This window comes from Tasmannia lanceolata, unplaced genomic scaffold (genome assembly GCF_043159265.1).
Source record: "Tasmannia lanceolata isolate RefF3 unplaced genomic scaffold, GAP_Taslan_0.1 ptg000431l, whole genome shotgun sequence".
Classification (NCBI taxonomy): domain Eukaryota; kingdom Viridiplantae; phylum Streptophyta; class Magnoliopsida; order Canellales; family Winteraceae; genus Tasmannia; species Tasmannia lanceolata.
The window spans coordinates 14,783-21,156 of NW_027519104.1; the positions used below are offsets into that span (position 1 = coordinate 14,783).

The following is a 6,374-nucleotide window of genomic DNA, read 5'->3' on the forward strand; positions in this document are numbered from 1 at the left end:
ATCGTGGTTGGGAAGGTCATAGTAGCAAAAGCCATTGGAATTTTTATTTTATACATCGGAAGAATCCGTTTTGTTACTAATAAACTAGGGGAGGGGAAAAGAATGACTGAAAGAAAAGAAATCAATTAGTTATTCATCAAGGTTTCATTTGATTCAATGACCAGAGTTAGGCGGGGATATATAGCTCGGAGACGTCGAACAAAAATTCGTTTATTTGCATCAACCTTTCGAGGGGCTCATTCAAGACTTACTCGAACTACTACTCAACAGAAAATGAGAGCTTTGGTTTCCAGTCATCGGGATAGATGCAGGCAAAAGAGAGATTTTCGTCGTTTGTGGATCACTCGGATAAATGCAGTAACTCGTGAAAATGGGGTATCCTATAGTTATAGTCGATTAATGCACGATCTGTACAAGAGGCAGTTGCTTCTTAATCGTAAAATACTTGCACAAATAGCTATATCAAATAGGAATTGCATTTACATGATTTCAAATGAGATTATCAAATAAGGCGACTGGAACGAATTCACCGAAATGATTTAAACGGAGTTCCCCGGAGAATGAACTCCGGGAAGGTAGAGTAGAAATGAATATGATAAATATTAGAAATGAACGAACACTTTTCAATAAAAAAAAATATTTTTTCTTCCCCATTCATTCTTTTTTTTTTTTTCTTACGACGCGACAATCAAGTATCTCGGCTTTTTCGAACAAAACCTCAATCTGAGTTTGAATTCCAATTAGAGTTTTGATTCAATTGAGAAGTAGGCCTATTTATTTCTGGTTTTAGGACCAGCAGTTCTAGGGGTCGACTCGGTTCTTTCAAATTGTTTCTCATTATTAAGAAAAGGTAACGAAGATAAAATACGAGCTTGTTTTATAGCAATAGTAATTAATCGTTGTTGTTTCAAGGTCAATCTATTCACTCGTCTAGATAATATTTTTCCTTGTTCACTAATAAATCGACTAATTAAACTCATATTTCTATAATCAATTCGATCCCCCGATCCAATTGGGGGCAAACGCCTACGAAAAGATCGCTTGGATTTACGAAAGGGTCGCTTGGATTTATCCATGATTTATTCCTTATCTCTAAAATCTTATTTCTTCATTCATTTCGGTTTCGGATCCGACCGAAATAGTAATAGTACTTGATTTGTTTATATTTTATATATCTATCTATATGTAATTTTGTCCTGTTCCTTGGAAGGGTGGAACAGACATTCTATTCTGTTCGATCTATTTCTTTATCTCCCCATGAATCGTATGCTTGTAACAATAAGGACAGAATTTTCTCAAGTCCAATCGACTAGGCGTATTGTGTCGATTCTTTTGAGTAATATATCTGGAAATGCCCCGCGATTCCTTATTTAAATCATTTCGGACACAACTGGTACATTCCAAAATAACTCTTATTCTGACATCTTTACCCTTGGCCATGAACCTCCTTTGGATTTTGGATTCCCTCCACTCTTCTATTTTCGATCTGAATCGAAGAATACGAAAAGAAGGAAAAATAAATAGAAGTTGCTAACTGATAACTCGAAATCCAATTATGAAAGATTTCGCTGCAATCAATAGAGTAATAATAAGTAATACAATTATTTCTAACTATCCATTATTTCTAATCCCAGTCAGTATTTCATTTACTATCTTGTATGCTCTTGAACAGCCTGTCCTAGACCCACATTTCTATTTCTGTTCTCCCTCTATTAATTCTATGCTGAGCCCGAGTTTCGCTGAGGTTTAATCCACTTTTCTTTCTCTTTCCTTCCTAAACAACTTAAAAAAAAAATTCAAAAGGGTGGATTAGTCACAGAGAATTTGTTGTATCTCTAATCTTCTTCACCCCTTCCCATGTCAATAACTAGAATGAAAAAAAGGGGAATGTCAACGCATCTGGGAATAAACGATTGATCTCTATCAATAGACCTGCTAAAGACCCGAACCATAGCGTAGTTAGCACAGGTGCCACGGAGAGATATGTTTTTATATCTCGCATTGAAAATCCTCCTTCTTTATTGGAATACATATATGATCAGATGTATCTGTAGCTAAAGATCACTTGTATTTGTACACGAAATCCCTAATCCCGAACTAAAATGAAAATGAATATGTACAATAATCCGGTGGATTAGATCTACTTGTCCCTAAAACAGAAAAAGATGACCCTTTCTTACTGAGCATTACCGATAAATATTCATTTTTTTATACGTTAGGTTTCATATGTATATAATTCTTTGATTATATGAAATCAAAAAGAAGAAATGGCAAGAGAAATTGTCTCTAGATATTAGGAAATAACGATGTGGAAAACAAGACAAGGATTCCCTACAATGAAACTGTACAACAATTGAAAGGGATGTAGCGCAGCTTGGTAGCGCGTTTGTTTTGGGTACAAAATGTCACGGGTTCAAATCCTGTCATCCCTACCTATTACTTCTCCTATGGGCAGTAACGAGGGATCAGTTGAGATCGATTCAAATTGGACTGGACTGGACATAATTTTGCATTTTATGATACTACATGCATGCAAGGTGTATTGGGGGTACAAAAAGAATCCCTTTCTTTACAGTTGTATCTCCTGTCATAAGAAAGCGCTCTTAGTTCAGTTCGGTAGAACGTGGGTCTCCAAAACCCGATGTCGTAGGTTCAAATCCTACAGAGCGTGATTCTGTTTTTGTAATGTTGAATCACAATAAAATAACTTTACTAACTTGAACTGCAACCTGAATTTGACCTCCTGCAGCTTAAGAAGGAGGTCAATCAAAAAAGAGATGTTACTCAATCAAAGGTCCAACTGATCTCCGCGTCTGTATTGTAAATATGCAGTTACGAATAATCCGGCCAAAGTAATAGGAATTAGACCTAAGACGATTCCAAATAGAAAAACTTCAATCATTTCAATTTGTTGGAAAGGGTAAAAATAGAGGTAATATCTATCCCTAAATATTACTCCGAATCACCCATGAATCTCAATGATCAAGAATTGGTAATTAACGCGGGAAGGAACTATCGAATACCTGAAATCTCACAGAACTATTTATTTTGATGAATTATTCATTCAATTAATTTCAAATAAGTCGTATCTTGCTCAGACCAATCAATAGAGCTGGGGTTATAGTTGAAGCAGCTAGTAGAAAACCGAAATAACTAGTTATAGTGGGCATGAAGGAGCTAAATGAGATACGTTCTTTTTTTTTTACATATGTTTATAAAGCACTTACCTAAGTTTCAATTTTTGCGAGATGTGATGATCAGAAAAAATACCAATTGACAGAATCAGTTCCAATTGAAAGTTCTTGATTCATCAGTCATTATAGACGGCACTGACAAAGATAGAGTAGCAGAGGTAGAAAAAAAAAAAAAGATTGATTTATCATCTGTGACATCTACCAATGTCGGGATTTCAAATCAACAGATTCATTGAGCAACTCGTGAGTAAAGTAATAGTCAGAAGAACTGTGTCGTGTAACTTCATTCAAAAATGAAATTATCTTTGAATAACTATAGAATAAAAGAATTGGATTTCAAAAGAATTTCCATTTTGACCATTTATTTCTTTTCTTTTTCAATTTATCAATTCCTATTATCCTTTTAGGTTCCACAGTCTGTCTTTCCATATCATGGAGTTCCATCCTTGTAGCTAGGTCAAGAAGGAACCTTTGGATCTAATCCAGTAATGGTTGCATCACGAATATTGATTGTTCAAACTATTTATTGTTTCTTCTCTCTTTCTTTCATCGAATACTATCTACTACTGTAGAACCAACCAATTACTTGAAATGAAAGGATTAGAAAAAAAGAAAAATATCTTTTCTACAACCATGAGAGGGGATTTCTATATTTTGCATCTAATTGAATTGTGTGGAATATGATAATCTCGTTCATTAATTATTAGAACTAGAACCCGTTGACTCAAACTTTACTAAGAACTTCAGTTTCTAGTCCAAAGCCAATACTTGAAACCCTATACTACAGAAATTTGATCAATTTTTGATTGAATGACACGCGGTTCCGCATAGACAAGTAACAAGAAAGGAAAAGGGGAATTATGTACCATTTCTTTTCGATACTGATTGAAACTGCGTTGCTGTGTCAGAGGAAGGATAGCTATACTGATTCGGTATACTCTAAATACACCTTCGGTACAATATTGACGATCTCACAAAGATGAAATATCAGTAGTTTTCCATTTACTGATCCCATCTTTCAAGGAATCGATCCCCCTTTGACTGTACAAGAATATGTGGAGCTCAGCATGTCTGGAAGCACGGGAGAACGTTCTTTTGCTGATATTATCACCAGTATTCGATACTGGGTTATTCATAGTATTACTATACCTTCCCTATTCATTGCGGGTTGGTTATTCGTCAGCACGGGTTTAGCTTATGATGTGTTTGGAAGCCCTCGGCCAAACGAGTATTTCACAGAGAGCCGACAGGGGATTCCATTAATAACTGGCCGTTTTGACCCTTTGGAACAACTCGATGAATTTAGTAGATCCTTTTAGGAGGCCTCAATGACCATAGATCGAACCTATCCAATTTTTACAGTGCGCTGGTTGGCCGTTCACGGACTGGCTGTACCTACCGTTTCTTTTTTGGGGTCAATATCAGCAATGCAGTTCATCCAACGATAAACCTAATCTGAATTATAGAGCTACGACACAATCAAACCCGAACGAACAAAATGTTGAATTGAATCGTACCAGCCTCTACTGGGGGTTATTACTCATTTTTGTACTTGCTGTTTTATTTTCCAATTATTTCTTCAATTGAGAGAAAGAAAGAGAATAGTAGGAATTCTCTTATCCCATTCGGAAGGATATCATCCTCATAATTATCCATGACTGTTTATGTCTCTAGCATGACCACTTGATGAAATGTGGAGGGAAGCGGGGTAAATGGCCGATACTACTGGAAGGATTCCTCTTTGGCTGATAGGTACTGTAACTGGTATTCCTGTGATTGGTTCAATAGGTATTTTCTTTTACGGTTCATACTCCGGATTGGGCTCATCCCTATAGTGATCGGATGAGAACCGGATTGTGGACATGAAAAAGTAAGAACTCAACAGGACCTTACCCCTCGAATCAGACAAAACAAAGAGGGGTAAGGTCCTGTTGAGTTCTTACTCTTCCAGCGAGACTTTGATCCATTTCATAACATAAAGGTTGGAAATTCATTCAGTCAACATAAGAAGAATATTTGATTCGTAGAAATGACAAAACGGATCCTTTGCTTCGATCCGATGTTTAAAACCACCCCATTCCTTTGTTTCTAATGATGTTTTTGAAGAATTTAATCCCTTGATTGTCATAGTATCTGTTCCTCTATAGTATGGACGGACTCTTCCGAAGCAAGAAGAAAGAAGGAATCAATCGATTTTATGGATGACACAATATGGATTTCTACAGATGAGACATTCTTCAAATCAATTCCAATTAGTATGGAAATGAACCTTACTCCATAAATAAAATTTCAAGCAAAAGACACTTAATTTAATGCCCGAGTGTGGTGAAAAAAAAAAAGTGAAAATCTTGGATTTTTGCACATATCCAAATCCTTATTGATTATCTCATCACAGCGAAAATTTGCTTTTTTTTTTTTTATAAGTTCATTGAAGAAGTTCTATTTGCTCAATGAGTGATTCCCCCCGCCCCCCCCTTTTTTTTTGTTTGTCCACTACTGCTTATGAATCTAAAGAAAGAGGTTATAATAGTCCTGGAAAAGAAAATCGTAATCTTTAACGAACAGGATCAAGAATCATTATTATTTCCACACAGGAAAAGGGTGAAAAATTCCTTTTCTTGTGTGGAAGATTAGTAAGACGAGCAATCCCTCCTAGAATCATTTGTTACTTTCATTTATTCCTTGCCATTTATTTTCTTCCTTGCCTATTATCTAATAGAATTCGATTCTATTAGGTACAATAGAATCAAAAACTATTGATGCATTACATGGCATTTATAATCTGGGATTAAGAGGCCTGGCATAGTCACACCACTCCAATTTTTTTTTTGAAAAAAAAAAAAATGTCAAGTAGCCTTCTTCAGAATATACATATTATTACTAGGAACGGGGCACAAACAATTCCTGACATCTCGCCGAAAAACAGTATAAAGAAAAAAGCTTTTCATTATTTTTTTGATCATACATAATTGCATCGATCAACAATAGTTCGTCTCTTTTTACCAATTTGATGGATCCATGTATCTAGAAATTCATTTCGGACAATTGAACCTTCTCAAACTGTTTCTTTTTAAGAACCAAAAAGATTTGTGCCAGAATAACAGATACCAAAAAGAACAACAACCCTTGGACACGTAATGGATCTTGAAGTACTATTTCTGCATCTCCCTGACCAAATCC

General features: G+C 35.7%; 2 non-coding genes across 2 annotated transcripts; both read left to right on the plus strand.

Moving 5' to 3' along the window:
- Window positions 1-2,358: 2,358 nt before the first annotated feature.
- Window positions 2,359-2,432, plus strand: TRNAP-UGG (transfer RNA proline (anticodon UGG)). The gene has a single exon. It is a non-coding gene; the product is annotated as a tRNA-Pro (tRNA).
- A 165-nt stretch (window positions 2,433-2,597) lies between these two features.
- Window positions 2,598-2,671, plus strand: TRNAW-CCA (transfer RNA tryptophan (anticodon CCA)). Its single transcript has one exon. It is a non-coding gene; the product is annotated as a tRNA-Trp (tRNA).
- Window positions 2,672-6,374: the final 3,703 nt, after the last annotated feature.